Here is a 15,924-nt window from a genome sequence, read left to right as displayed (position 1 = left end):
ATCCAATAGTTGGAGGCTCATGCATTTTTTACGCGCTTAGCACGCGACTGTTTTGTTTACGTCTCCTGACTCGTCTCGTTGAACGGAATATAGGTCTATTAGTTTCACCTAGCATTATATTCTCATTCAGTCCTGTTGTATGGATATACGTAAGAGCAGGATCCGTATCAAAGAGCATACGTGCGTGTGATAGGCAAACAATACGAATGATAGAATGTTCGTTTTTTCTTTTAGTTTCTTCCGTATTGGCTATCGAATGTACTGGTCCTATATGATAGAGAAAATATAAGACATTATAGAGAAAATATAAAAAGTAACCAACATTTTCAAAGCTTATTCTTTTTTTTTTTACCTCATCTATACAACCAATTGGTAACGTGGATGGGGTCGAAGTACTAAAGTAAAGTGCGAAGTTAAAAAGTACGTTACACAAATGTACAATGTGTAATCGTGAATGTGAGATAAAGAAACGAATATAGAATTTCTTATAGTAGACTTACAAATACTAAGTGCAGCGGAAATAATAGCGGAGTTAGCATTACGAGGTTTAGCATCGAAACTTTCGATCAGACTGTTACGAATTGCAAGAGATAGGTGCAATGTTTTGAAGGTGCTATAGCAGTAAAGGTTCTTTAATATTATAAAGATTATTTACTACGTTTCATCGGATCTAAGTATGCACTTAGATATGATTTGCGACAAATTGACTTCAGTCGATTTGTAAAAGTAAACTTATGGAAATCTTATATTAAAGTGAAGGATTTTTACGTACTTACTACATTATGAAAAATTATGAAAAATTATTTACTATCTATGGAAATTATATTCTATCTATGGAAATAAATAAATTAAATATTTATCGTGTTATTAAATAAGTTAAATTTTTCTTGGAATTTTGTCGATTACTTAAAAACACCCTTGAGAAATTAATTTGTGTTTGGATTGGCAGGCAAACGATCCCAAGCACGTTTGCTAAGTATAAAAGATTAGACGGATAGATTACACGGATCAAATGACGAATAAAAGAAAAAGAGGACACAAGTATAACGTTGAATTATCTAAGAAAGTAAAACCAACGAAGACGAATTTTACAATCGATATTTATGTTATCGAAGACCTTATCTACAAACACGCGAATAGTTGCCAATATAATTTGTTTCATATCCGACGCAAACCATTTGACAACGACTTATATTTCGATCGTATATGATGCAAAAATTCTTATATAGTGGTGCATTTTGCAAGTTTGCTAAAGTTGAGAGCAAACATAAAATAGAAGAAATCTTCCTGATCAAGCATATATATCTAGAACGAGGTTACCGTTACTATAAAAGATACACCCATAAAATTCGAAATTGACATTGGAACTGTGGTAATGATTATGAACGAAAAATTGTTCCTTCATAAACTTTGAAAAATTAAATTAAAATTTTTAAATAACAAAGTTTAAAAAGTAAATTAAAGCTTTAAAATACACTGTGCTTAGATCACAAACATTTTGTAAGACGGTAATAGATATTATTAAAATGTAAAATGTCTAAGTTAAGTGCAGAAATATAACAGAGCAGCTAAATATATACATTTCAAATATCGACAGGAAACCGTTGTTAAGCCGAGAATGGATTCGACAATTGAATATTCCATTAGAGGAAATCACCGCGTATGCAGCTACGATATCTAATAATGAATTAGATACAGAATTAGATATCCTTTCTTCGATTTGGAGAAATACAGGAAGGAACTTAATGCGAATAATTTAAAAATTCGCGAAGTACAAGCGTCATTGACCTTAAAAGAGAATTGTAATCGTTCTGTTTTCTTTAAAATTCCTGTATGAGCATTTCGATTATTACCAATAATAGAGAAATAAATTAGTGACTTAAAAAAAGACGGGATATTCGAGAAGATTGATACATTCAAATGAGTTACACCCATCATGCTAATATTAAAAAAAAAAAAAATAATAATAATAAGATTAGAATATGCTGCAATTTTAGCGTTATGATAAATAAACAATTGTTTAATTTGTTTGTCGACAAACAATCACTTCCGATGACTGACGAACTATTATATAAACATTTACGTTTACATTAGATTAGCAACCTCCAAAAAATACATCAACACTAACAGAACAAGTATATATTTCAAAAATTTCTTAAGAATCAGCAGTAGTATAAGCTTCAGAAAGATATATGCGAAACCTAAGACCACCATAACTTTACAACGAATTTTATGAGCATTAAAATATTTTCATTAAGGAAGGGAATGTTACGTAGATTTATCTAAGAGCAGAGCTCGTGCCGAAGGGCATACGTTCATAGGATAAGCAAACAATATGAACTATAGGATGTCCGTTGTTTTTTTTAGTTGTTCACGCAAGTATTAATCAGCGAATGTACTGGTTTTGTATAATAGAGATATATAAAATAGATGTATAAAATAACGAACATTTCCAAGCCCTAGTTTTTATTTTTATTTTATTTACACAAAACGAATCTTTTTAGATTCTAACGTTTTAATTTGATACATATATTACATGTTAATTTTGTACATATACTAAATCTTAAATTAATAAATATATTAATCGGCACATATTAAACAAATGTTATTAGGGGTCCTTACGAAAGAGCAACGATTTGTCATTTGCATTCTTGCAACTTCTTTATTAGCTATATTTCATCTTTGTTCTATCGCACAAATCTCTTTTTTTGTATCTTGTTTTTTACGATATTTTTTTCAAGATATGTGTGTACTCGTTCACGACATTAAAAAGCACATTGTACCGCGCTCCCTCGTTAAACAATTATTTCCCGATAATAAAGTAAACCGCAATTAATCCGTTTCTTTTTATGTGGTATACATTCTCTTTGTTCCGTTGCATCTCTATTAACTATTCGTGGATTTCGCGAATTTTTGGAAAATTTTCTCAGACGCAAGTATTAACGATGCCTTCGTTTTGAGATTCCTAACACGTGTCTGATCTTCCATTCTATCATTGACAGAATATTTGGATATACAATTGATAAAACATTCGATGATTTCGTTCTTTTTCATTAGAACACGATTTTCCAGAATCATTTTCTCGTTGGCATAATCTTGAAATGTATCGTTTCTTTTTTCTTATATTTTTCGAATTGTCCGTAGCATAATCTTGCTGAGTCAATAATGGAACATGTTCCTCAGATCGAACAACAACACCTCTATAGATAACTCGATATTTTCGGAATCTGCTCGTCATTCAGATGATACTTTCTTTTCAACAGCTGTAGCTGTTTTTCTCAAATATCAAAAGTCACCTGTCACACCCGTTATAAATATACTTAACAATTCAGTAATGTCCGATACATTTATTTTCATCTGTATCGTAAACTCTTTTCGATCGTCAGAACGATCCAACACGCGAGCGGACATCTTGTCGTTCATTTTTCAACAATTCAATCTTCAAATGTCGAACAAGCATCAGTTCACATTCAGCCATATTCAGCCGGTCAATTCTTATTCACGACGATATATTTCTAAATTTTATTGGCTGTAGCTGGTTTCCACTTTAGGAGTAATTATCTCGGTTATCTCAGTGTTCGCGATTTCAAGGTTTCTGACCGTAGTTTCAAGGTTTCTGATCCATAGTAAGTTCTCGAATCCATATATCGAATAAATCTGGCTCATTTAAGCGGATGATTAGTTCGCTTTTGTTTCTTGACGTTAGAAACTTTGATGCTTTTAGTTTCTCTTTTAACGCAAGCACCGTTAATTAATTTGGATTTTTTCAACTCATCTTTTCTCGAAAATCACTATAATTAATTAGAAACTTGATAGTTCTTCCTCCTCTAGTTTGATCCCGGCTGAGTTTCGAAAATCTCTAGGATCTTATGATACCAAAGCATTGGATTGGAAAGTATAATAAAAAAAATAATTCTCTTTCAAGATTTAACAATGTCTACGATGTAACAATTTCTTTCACAAATTAACTATGTAAGCTTTTATTCTGATAGCTCTCATAGTTACTGCTCATAAATGCTATTTATTCTATTTCTCATACAAAATATTCTTTCGACATCTTGATATACTCTGATCTCAATTATTCATCGTTCATCTCTTATTTCGTCTAACGCTTTATCTTGGGTTATCATTTCCACTTCAATTTTATATGTACTCTTATATTAATCGCTTTTCATAAGCACTCGATAGCGCCTAACTCAGATCATGCGTGAAATATTCACACCACTTTCGGCCAATCTCTCTCTCTCTCTCTCTCTCTCTCTCTCTCTCTCTCTCTCTCTCTCTCTCTCTCTCTCTCTTTCTTTCTTTCTCTCTCTCTCTCAAACAAACAAACAAACAGACAAACAAACAAAACAATCACAACCATAGTAACACACTATTACGCCGAAAAACGCAATTCAACAATACTTTGTTAACGCTCTACCGACGTATCCTGTATCTATTATAAATACATTTGTGATTAATTAACTGCAGCCAGAGACTACACGAATGAGCACGGAATAGGAATTTCCATCGACTGTTAATTCTACGAGAAATTCTCCGGGTGTCACGTTCTTATTCAAGCCAACGCCACGACATCTTGTTTCTTCAGGCACTGAAGTTAGAGATCCTAACTTAATATACTGATCTGCGTGCATCAAACATATATATCTACTGGTGTCTACTAACGCGATGATTTTACAAACTCCAATTATAAACTCTTCAATAGATATTGTGTGTATTATCTGCACTGCAACATAGTGTTTCGCACCACTCGCAGTTTCGAACATTTTACCGCAATGTGACCTCTTTCTCCGCAATGAAAACATTTCGGGCCATCATTTTTGGTTGGACAATCCTTACCCACATGGCCCTGTAGTTCGCAATTGTAACAAATCTTCTTTTTTACTCTGCTCTGTTGCTTGCTACGTTACTACCATTCTCTCCAATCGTTTCTATCTACCTTTGGTCAAAAAATAGTACTCCCTTTAAACTCATTGGTTCTCATTCCTGGTAGCTTTCTTTCCCACAAATTGATCCTCTCGAACGTTGTCAGTAAATCCGTCTTCGTCGTAAGTCCACTCACGCGGGCTTGATCTCTCAGGATCGAACTCAGGATTATTTTTTCATGAATGTAATCGCAAAATGACTCTTCTCCAATTACGTTCCTCGAACTTTCTATCTTCAATATCTTCCTACTAGGTCGATGATGGAACATGCTCTTTAGTTCTAAAAGTCCTTCACCGATATTACCAGGAATTCTGGTTTACTATGAACCCACTCTAATGCTTTTCCTCTCAGTCTCATTCCAGCTAGTATTTTCGAGTGTTCATTGTCTAATATATACGTACGTCTCCAGCAATTATAGTTGTTTTATCCATGCTTCACAATTGCCTGTCACTCCGTCGAAAGTGGTCAGTAATTCAACTATCGTTGTTATGTTCATTCTTAGACGAACGATATTAGATTCCTCACTGACATGTTATTAAGAAAATAACGAAGAAAAGACTTTATTTTTTACATGAAAATGAAAATACACTTAATAGTAAATTATCTGAAATCTCAATTACTGGATCTTTCTCTTCGGTCTTTTTTTTCGAATTTATTACTTATTGACTATCTTTTAAAAATTCTCTTTACGCTTTTCATTTTTCCTCACGTTTTCGTTATCAGTCGATAAGTCATTTACCTCATTCACATATCTGATCCATGCCACCATACATATTCTATTCCGCAATTTGATCATTCTTTTAGACACTCATTCATGCTCTTTCTTTCGAAAGTAGATGTATGAGATTTTCTACATATTGTCCTTCTTTCTCTACTTAGTCTTTCCTTCGTCACTCTCTTTCATTCATATTCAATCATTTAATTCTTCACCCATGCACGCCATTCAATGAGATACATTTATTCTAATCACATCCAGACTTTCCTAACGCTCATTCTTTTCATTCGATTCTATGAATCGTGCTGAAACTTTCTTATCTTTCACAGACACACTTATTCATAATTCTTCTCATCTCTTTTTTATAAACATATGTGTATGTGTGTGTGTGTGTGTGTGTGTATCATTTTAAGTGTACTTGATCTCTGATCTCTTATACGTGGATGCATATTCCTTAAATATATACAGTACATATTTACTTATGTAAATATCTATTATGTATACATGTATTCGTTCTATCGTAGTTAATGATATAAAATACTTATCGACATCTACAAGTTCATGAAACGAACATGAATCGAGCGATTCTTACTCCATAATTAATTTTGCCACGATTGCATTGCGAACGATGTCGGGGATATAGTACGAACGTGTAATTTTATTTAGGAAGCGATCTCTAAACGAGTTATTTGTTCTACAGAAAACTAATAACATTATTCTCGCCTCCAAAGAGGTAACACGAAAGAGGTAGAATTTTATCGATAATTCCGGTATAAAATGGATGGGTGAAAGTCGTCTATGTGTGCAGATAGGTATATCTTTATAGGACTTGATATATCGTGATAAGAATTCACAAAGAGAGAAGAAAGAAAGTTGCGTTTCTAAAACAAAACAGGATGAGATCATACGGCAGCATCAAAATTTCATTCTCTTTCCTAATGTAGATACGACCAAGTTCTGAGAAGGATGAAAGAATAGGCGGGGAACATCTCTACCAGCTTTTCTACTCAGTCTCCATGCTTTCTACGGCTTTCCTTTAGGTTGGATAGAAGAAGTGGTGTGAGGAGAGGGAGATCTTCTCTTTCGGAACGCATTGCGCGAGATCCTAACTAGCAAAGTTTCCCAGGAGATATACAAGAATACGAACGAGAGTAAAGGGTGGGAAAAGACGGAGCAGTTGACAACTTTTTAATCTCCTCGGGAGCTCGTTGTTTCAACAAGATGAAGCTCGTAGTATAGTTCGCCGAGTGAATTTCGCTTGGAATCGGCTTCGATTTCTTTCTCTCTCCCTCTTTGTATCTATATCTCTCTTTTTTTTCTTTTTCTTTTAAGTCCAGTCAATATTGCATTCGTTCATATTTTTTTTTTTTATCAGACATAAACGTGATATTTATTATCGAAAATATAACATATTTTAATAGAATATTTTTCTCCGTTAACCGGTGAACGGTCGATGGTGAAAATGGTATAAGAAATACGATTGTGTTTTTACTCTTTCTCTCTCTCTCTCTCTCTCTATCATTGTATTATACGTGTATCTGTTGGTAGATATATACACGTAATTCTCCACCGCGATAAAACTCATCGTCCTGATTTTCTAGCATCGCCAAGCAACGAACAAAACTGGAGCGATTCTCTTTTAGCTTCGTCGCTGTTGTAGCTACTACTACCATTTCGAACCAATGTCGTTGTCGTCGTCGTCGTCGTCGTCGTCGTCGTCGTCGTCGTCGTCGTCGTTGTTATAGTCGTCGTGTTTCCACCTGTAGGGAATACGTCGGAAGAATGAAACGTAGAAACGCACGGAACGTCGTCGAGAAACATCGTCATATTCTCGTTAGCGCAAGCTACCGTGAGATTTCCAAAGAGAAGCGAGCGGAATTGGATGCAAAGTCGGGCGGCGTAGGGAAGAGCAGCAACGACAGAGAGAAAGAAAGAAAGAGAGAGAGAGAGAGAGAGAGAGAGAGAGAGAGAGAGAGAGAGAGAGAGAGAGAGAGAGAGAGAGAGAGAGAGAGAGAGATTGAAAGAGTGGAATGGGACTACACCGTAGAGGTGCGCGAGAAGCATTTCGTCGACTTTCATATTTCCTCTTTTACTAGCCCAACCAAAGACGCGTAGTCGCGAGACGTACCTCACCGTTTGCGAGCAGCTTGCAAACGAGTATGTAGGTACCGAATTTCTTTCTTTCTTTGTCTCCGTCTCTCTTTCCTCTCCTTCTGTAGCTTCTTCAAATCGAAAATCTTCGACGCGTTGCAAAAAAAAAAAAAAAAAAGAGAGAAACCTCACGTGCTTTCGTACTCTTGTACGACGCTATTACGGATCTCATGGATTTTTATAAACGGGCGAACGTATCGACGAAATGATCTTTTATTTGCGATACGGAGTTAAATGCGTTGTCATGTAGATTCTAGTAGAAATCTGATAGTCAAAACTAGAGAATAATTAAGAATCAATTTCGCGATTAATTAAGAATTTCTTTCGGCTTTATCAAGTAGGCCGCGTATATAAATCTATAGGTATACGTAGACGTGTATACGGTCTATGCCGATCGATTTAGGCTTACGTATATATATATACTATATCGTTGATAGTGATAATGTACGATAAAGCCAACAATTACGAGGGCGTATAAACGATAAACGTGAACACGACGGAGATACGTGTGCGTTTGGTTCTTCGTATTCGCTCGCGCGTGCTCGCCACGAATCCCCGGTCAGACACGATTTACATACCAATTAAAGCGTTCCCTGCCTACCCGAGGCTGAACGCCGTAATAAAATCTACGGAGCACCGAGTGAGCACATAATAAGTCATTTGCATAAGCCACTCCAACTCGGGCTTAATATTCGCTGGAATCTCATCGAACGAACAAACCTTTTCCTTATCCGTTCATTCCGTTCCCTGTGTTTACTTCCGAGAACGCGCTTCGTATAGCATCGATACTCCTTTTTAATTTTCTAATCGATAAACGAGAGATCGTCGTATTCTAAGATCACGGGACGTTTGCATGACAAAAATGATGTTTTTCTAAGCGATTCGACTGTGAAAGGACGGCAGCCTTGGGAAATAAACGGCGCTTATGCACCGAGAAAATTTATGGTAAATACGTCTACGTTCTTCGATGGAAGATGAGGAGGGGTGGATAGGGGATTAAGGTACGTTTAAAATTTGTTCGTCGTTCTTCGACTTCCTACACGGCATAATTTTCCACGATGTTTTATAAACGTGATGATACGTAAATGAAAGTAATCAGAATCCCGTTTTATTTTGATTTCCGTTCGACTATGTAAACAATGAAATCTTTCTTTGTGCATTTTCTCTTTGGTTTCGCAGCTGTGGCTATCCGCATGGATGTTATGCAAACGAAACTGAGTATTCCTGTTCGTAGGTTTTCCGAGGGACGATTTACGGGTGGTAATAGCATGCGAGAGGATCCCAAGGCTCGTTCATGTATCATTCATGGGACGGCATCGGTAGGTTACCTGCTTCGACAAAACGCAAAGTCGCACGTTTAAGCGTTTCTTCGGTAGTCGACCATTTCTGGACCATTTCTATGGACTTGAAAAACATATGTCGCCTTGACCGTGTCTCGTTTAAGCGAACTTTCATTTCGTTAATTAAAGTCATCTAGACATTCCTTGATCCAACTTAGAACAACGGCTGTTAGAGAAGGACAATAAAACAGTCACTAAATCGGATCTCGATTGTGAGCTTCCCAGGTCTGGAATAGGTTCGGGACACTTTCAAAGTTACTTTTAGAATCGCTCTAACCTCTCTAATTTACGGTGGTGCACCGCCTCGAGGGGAATTAAATATGTCCCGAAGACCGAAATCCGTTTCTGAGGAGAGCGGTGGGTACACACGGCGGTAACTTTCCGATAAGCCGATGGCTGCTTTAACTTTTCTTTGACCGAAAGATTGAATTTCGTTTTCCCTCTCCTTCTCGATCTATCTCATCCTTTTCCCGCTCTTTTTCGTTTTCTTTTTTCGAATTTAACGAAGTCCCTCGAAAGTTTCACTGAAAGGTATACGGCCATTGTTACACCGGCACTCAGCGAAATTTTCTCGAAAATCGTGCTGGATGGCGAACTCGTGTCATTCACGAGGAACGTAAAGGAACGAGTAAAGAAATAAGATAAAAAGGAACAAAAGCTTTGCTTCGTGGCATAGAAAACGAATAGCTAGTCGAAAAAACTATTATGTGTATCTCCTGTATCTTATTTTGTAAACAATCTCTTCCTGTTTTTTTTTTCACTCATCCTTTATTTTTTCTTACTATCGATACAATTTTCTAATATATTCTTAAATTCGCGTCATATGCAAACTTTGAAGATCTTTCGACATTGATTTTTCTCTTCATTTTCCTACTTCTCTTTGATCGATCTATCTAGCGTTCGTTTATAATGTATAAAAGGTATTTAACTACACTAAGAATGAATACATTACAATTGTCAACCTCTGTACTTTGTCGTAATAAACCTCTGCTTTTTACGAAACGACGATCCTTAATTGTCTCTTTAAAGTAATACTCTAAATCCAGTACTTGATCTCGAGGGATTGAGTTGAATCGGGCAATTCTGATACCAGAAGTGGAATCGCATTCGTGTAAAGCAATAAAATTAGTATTTGATTCCTATTGGTACTGTCGAGCGAGTGTTTGTGTATCAAGAATTTGGGTGTTTTCATCGAGGTGTAGAAGAAATAGAAATTTAGAAGAAATAAAATACAATAGACTACAATGAAAAGAATGATTTTGCTCTAAATAGAAAGCTATTGACATTAATCGTACTCGTTGTTAACTCTTTGACGATGATTATTTGTAAACTTCACTTTGAAAGATAATTCTATTTCGTCTATAATCATAATTAATACGATAAGTATGGAAAAATTCATTATGGACATGCAAAAAATGAAAGAAGTGAAAGAAGTCATCTTGATATTCGCGACTAAAGTAATTTCGATTTGAAAAGATAAAAACTTGTAGAGGAAAAGGACGTCAGTTCCGCAATGACTGAAGTTAGAAATATAATCGATAGAATCGAGCATGAAAATGAAGATAGGAAACGATTAGCCATCGAGGATAAATTTCGAAGAAGAAGAAAGAATTTCAAGATTTTAGCGAAGTGTAGTTAAGCATTAATCGGATTTTGATAAATAGTCTAAATCATTTTTATCACGAATAGAAAGAAATGTAACAAGAATAGCATACGGGGCTTGCGAAACTAAAAAGATCACATAAAATTCATCCTAATTAAAAAAGGCTACTTGATTACACATATGAGAGATACGTAAACGTATTTATTATAAATTTATGATTACGTTAATATGGGAATTAACGTATAGCGTACACAATTCGAAGGATACAAATCTTTAGATGTAATGCAGACAAAAATAAGCTTTTGTTTTCAAAAACTACAGGAAACCATCTTAGATAATAATAAATGATTTATGAACTATCGACAGATTGCTATCGAACGGGCTACTATACACTAGTAATAAAATTAATTTAACAGCCGATCATAAGCGTAATTCACTCATGGACGAAAGACAGATAAGGCTAAATTTATAGCTACGTGGATTAGGAGATGATTACTGATAATCGACTTGTGACACTGAAAGAAGCTCAAGATTTGACACTTAAAGATAAATGTATCGTCCAATAAGATTTTCCTATGAAATCGTATTTCATTATCGAACATCACACAGATGGCACTATCTTCCATTCGAGTTAAACATCAAGTAGGGAGGACCTGAGGATAATAAACGTATCTATAAACAGGCCCAACAGGCTTATAATATCCACATCGTCCCCTGTAAGATGTTATCGATGCAATGGATCAAACCATTTCACGCGCAACTGCCCAAATTTTCTCAAAGTTTCGAACGCGACACGACCACTGACAAATCCTCAAGATAAGTTATATAGAATCGATGGAGCAAGAGCAGTCGAACTTATTATACGCATACTTGGTAAACCTGTTAGATTCTTGGCAGACACCAATGTCGGGATTAACGTCATCAAACGACTCTACATCGATGGACACAAAATCAGCAGGAATGTCAGGAAGCTCACAGGAATAAGCCATTTAATTTTAACAACAACGGAAAATTGTGAAATAGATTGCGACATACGTACCTACATATTTGCAATAGTAGGATAACTTTCCGATTGAACAAGATGGCGTAATAGGACAATCCTTCCTGCGCGATGAGAATTCTCTAGTAGATGTGAGACGAAGGACTATAATATTCCTAGGCGAGTTCATCGTCCATTGATAAAATTCTCTACTTTCATCATGACTATAGGCGCATAAAATTATTAAAAGAAAATACGTTATTGCAATATATATTCTGTTTGAAAATTATCGTCATTCCGTGTGATCGATAATATCGAGATAGTGTAATGATCGTTTCTATCTATCCAGAGAACCATTACCTAAAACCAATTTAGTTCTCCACAAAATTGAATTGATCGAGGACAAGGTCATAAACCAAAAACAATACAGATAATCTGCCGATGCATCGAGAAGAAATCAAGCGCGAAGTATGGGATATGTTAGAGGAGATACGTAAAATATAAAACTGTCAAATTCACTATTTAATTTCTCGCTGTGTGTGTAGTTATAAAGAAGTAAGACGTTTTGGGAAAAAATAAACGGTGCATCGTTATAGATTTCAATTTTTTTTTTTTTTTTTTTAATAAATTAATTAATAAGGCAAGATTCGTATTATTCAGTTCACAAATATCGATCAGTTAGCGTTAGATTTGCATTAGCATATAATGATATAAAAGAATATAATGATAAACATAAATTATTACTAGAAATTAAATGCGCTTACTTTAACGATCTAATCACGACTGATTTTAATCCTAGCGGATATACAATACAATGTATTAGTTCTACATGTCGTTATTCCTGCAACTTGATTGTTACAATTCGTTCATTCCTGTGATTTTCGGCTTTCTCGTCGAAGTTATCAATTATTACAATACGATCATGCAGCAATTCACAAAATATTCAATACACAATTTGATTATAATCGTTAATCAATACATTATCATGCATATCAAATATAGGATTCATTGATTATTGATAGATTTCACTCTATCTATATCTACGATAGCTTTATAAAATTTATTAACTCTGTTATTCTCCTTCAATGTCCTTTATCAAATATCTATCGTTATCAAATACCTTCACGATTTCGTATATATTCACAATTAAAGGAGTTGTGTATTTCTGTTCTAATTTCTTACTTTGACCGTTAGATATGTCGCTCTTAATTAAAACTATTTCACCTTCTTGATACGATCTCAAATCTCGGCAAATACTCTCTATGGTGATATATAACTCTAAAGACAAAGTTCTACGAATGTCTAAGGGTGGATCTGTGTGCGTTAACAGTCTTCTTGCAACAACACATCGTCTATTTCGCTTTTATATATGTTTGTATATTTTAGTATGTCTCGTAGAATTATAAACCTTCAATATAACTAAATTACATAAATGACTTCTTAAAATTTGAAATACTTTATTCTACGCTTCATTCCAGCAATATTTGGGATTCTTTTGTAATAATTCTATTAAATATGATAATATTTAACAGAAAGCAAAACGTTCTACGAATCTTCGAAATTAGTTTTATATCTGTAAGTAATAATTTTTGTATCTTTAAGTAATAAGTAATTTCTTATATTAGCAAGTTTCTTTTTCCTGGAGCTATGTCATCTACATCAATTTCGAATCCTAGCTATTTGATTATCTTTTGTAAAAACTAACACTTGTCTAACCTTATGATCAAATTTGTTGCTCGCAATGCGTTAAAAATCTTTCGAAGTTTATCTATTCTTTCTTCGATAGTTTCTGATAGGATAATAATATCATTCAATTATATAAGGCCCGAATGACATTCCAATAAATCGATGATATTAATCGGTAATATGTTTAAAGTCTTTAGCCATCGTTATCTGATACTATCCGCTATTTTAGGTCTACTATAATACTATAATACCTTCATGTTTAATCACAATCTATTCAATTGATCCTTCACTTTCAGCATAAGATAGTATTGTTTAACTATTTTACGATTTATTAAAAAAAAAAAAAAAAATAAGATCATGAAAACGATCTCCAAATGTTTCTAAGAGTATTTTGTATAAATTTGAAAACGATCCATTGAATTGTTTTCTAAGTATTATGTCAATCGGCTATGGAAACAATGAGTAATGTTTCAAGTACGATTCTACTATTGTTTAGCGAAGAGAATCTTTAACTTTATCTCTAGTCATCAATTCCAGAATCCTATAGAGTATCCTCAGTAGCAATTGCTGTTTCATGGGAAGAGAATTGTTGATATCTGCGAGAAATTCTCCTTCGCGTGTTGCGTCCTGCGTTTGAATTTCATCTGAATCGATGCGCTCTCGATCTTGGTACTCGAAGTACGGAACGCAATTTCGGCCAATATCGATATTCAATGAGTGCATCAGGAGCAAATATGCAGTGGCACCTTCGTTCAAAATGCATGCTGCAATATTTGCAGCAATTTTCACGATCGATGCATTGCTTCTCTGGACTTTCCAAGCAATTCGTGTATATCACGTATTTTTATGAATATTAATCAGATATATAAGGGGATTTCCTCAGTTATTTTGACAAAAGACAAGTGAAACCCAAAATACCACTAGACCGGATTTTCCGTGCGCGCAACTCTAAGTAGTAGAACTAGAACGCGTTTAACTCAGAATTCTATAACTTCCTCAATTCTACGAATTTCGATGTGAAATTTCCAGGATATATTCGTAGAAAAAGCAAAATAAAAGAAATGCGAAAGAAAATTTTATACGGTTGTAACTCCTTAAGAATATTTACGACTTTATCAGTTTGTTCTCTCGAAAATTCGATATTAACGTTTTTTGGTATAATGGGATCTATGTTCATTTCCTTTGTCGCATTTTTCTTGTTAGATATTATCGGTTCTCCGTAATGGTTGTTCCTTCATTGATTGCGAGATACTCGCCAATAATATTTAACACAGTTACCATCGTCAGGCCTTTGTCGTCCATTGTTACTAAATTGGGATTAATTGAAAAATTGGGTGGATAAAAGACTCTATGAAAATGCCATTGTGTGATACAAATGTTAAAAATTTTCACTTTCATAGACCTCTGTAATTTTAATTATAATATAAAGAACTATAAATTGTTTAAAGATTCTTTTACAGATTTTTTTATTATCGTAGTAATTTAATTTTTTTATTGATAACGGATGAGCTCAGCCTTCAGCACTATTACAACAAAAATTTTTGGTAAAAGTACAAGCACTTTCTCTTCACTTTTTCTTCAAATCGAAAAATAAATTCATTTATTATTTATTATCAAAGACAAACAACAATTACAAATCATAAAACGACAAAAAAGAAACACATAAAACGAAAAATATAATATTCTAAATTATTATTGCTATTACTATCACTTTCTTTATTTGTCTTCTTCACTTGATCAATGTTTTCTTCTTCTTTACTTCTAAATATAAGTTATTTTCGTACTACTGCAAATCTTCACTTTACAAATATTTCGTTAAGGCTGTTCATCACCTCTGATTTTATAATGGTTTACAACAACAATGAGTCCAGGCTTAATTTTTGATCGATTTTCGATGAACAAAGCCTCATTTTAAAGATGAAGATTTAAGTGAGAAAATAACTTTCTTGATTTTTTAAAAAAACTGCTTTTTTTTTTTTAAAAAGATCGTGTAAAAGAATTGATGTTTTTTCATTTTTTTTATGCATAAAAATAAATCTTTTTTTAGAATTCGAAAGAATCATGTTCTCGTTTTTTTCTTTAAAATAAGACCTTATTCATCAAAATCGGTCAAGAATTATGCCTGGACTCAATGTTGGCGTAATCGCTGTTTCGACATTTTTCGTCAAAAATAAGTTTCGTATAGTGGCGTCCCTAGAAATCTGCGGCAAAAGAGAAGAAGCTCGTACCTCAACTACTAATTTTCATATACACGCTTGAGTGATGTGTGTTTGTTTCTCTGAAGTAGATGATTGCCTGCTTGTTTGTATGCGTAAACTGATGCTCAGATTTCCTGATCCATTCCAAACGCAAGGGAACGTGTTTCGCGATGCTCACATGAAGAAGCTATTGTAACTCATTCGGATATTTTAATGAGCTGTGGACAGATAATTTTATGACAAAAATAAGCAATCATTTTATCAAAAATAATAATTAATGAATATATATTTATATTATATATTACTTCTATATAAATGAAAAT

General features: G+C 34.2%; 1 protein-coding gene and 1 long non-coding RNA gene across 5 annotated transcripts in view; both read left to right on the top strand.

Moving 5' to 3' along the window:
• LOC122634679 (histone-lysine N-methyltransferase 2D-like) overlaps positions 1 to 15,924 on the top strand; it is a 298,047-nt gene that overhangs the window by 68,008 nt on the left and 214,115 nt on the right. The window lies entirely within an intron of this gene.
• LOC122635572 lies at positions 7,923 to 12,326 on the top strand. The gene is made up of 2 exons (XR_006328711.1): positions 7,923 to 8,796; positions 9,030 to 12,326. It is a non-coding gene; the product is annotated as an uncharacterized LOC122635572 (long non-coding RNA).

This window comes from Vespula pensylvanica, chromosome 1, assembly GCF_014466175.1.
Source record: "Vespula pensylvanica isolate Volc-1 chromosome 1, ASM1446617v1, whole genome shotgun sequence".
Lineage (NCBI taxonomy): Eukaryota > Metazoa > Arthropoda > Insecta > Hymenoptera > Vespidae > Vespula > Vespula pensylvanica.
The sequence above is the reverse complement of the archived record's forward strand: the minus strand, read 5'-3'. Positions and strand labels throughout refer to the sequence as shown.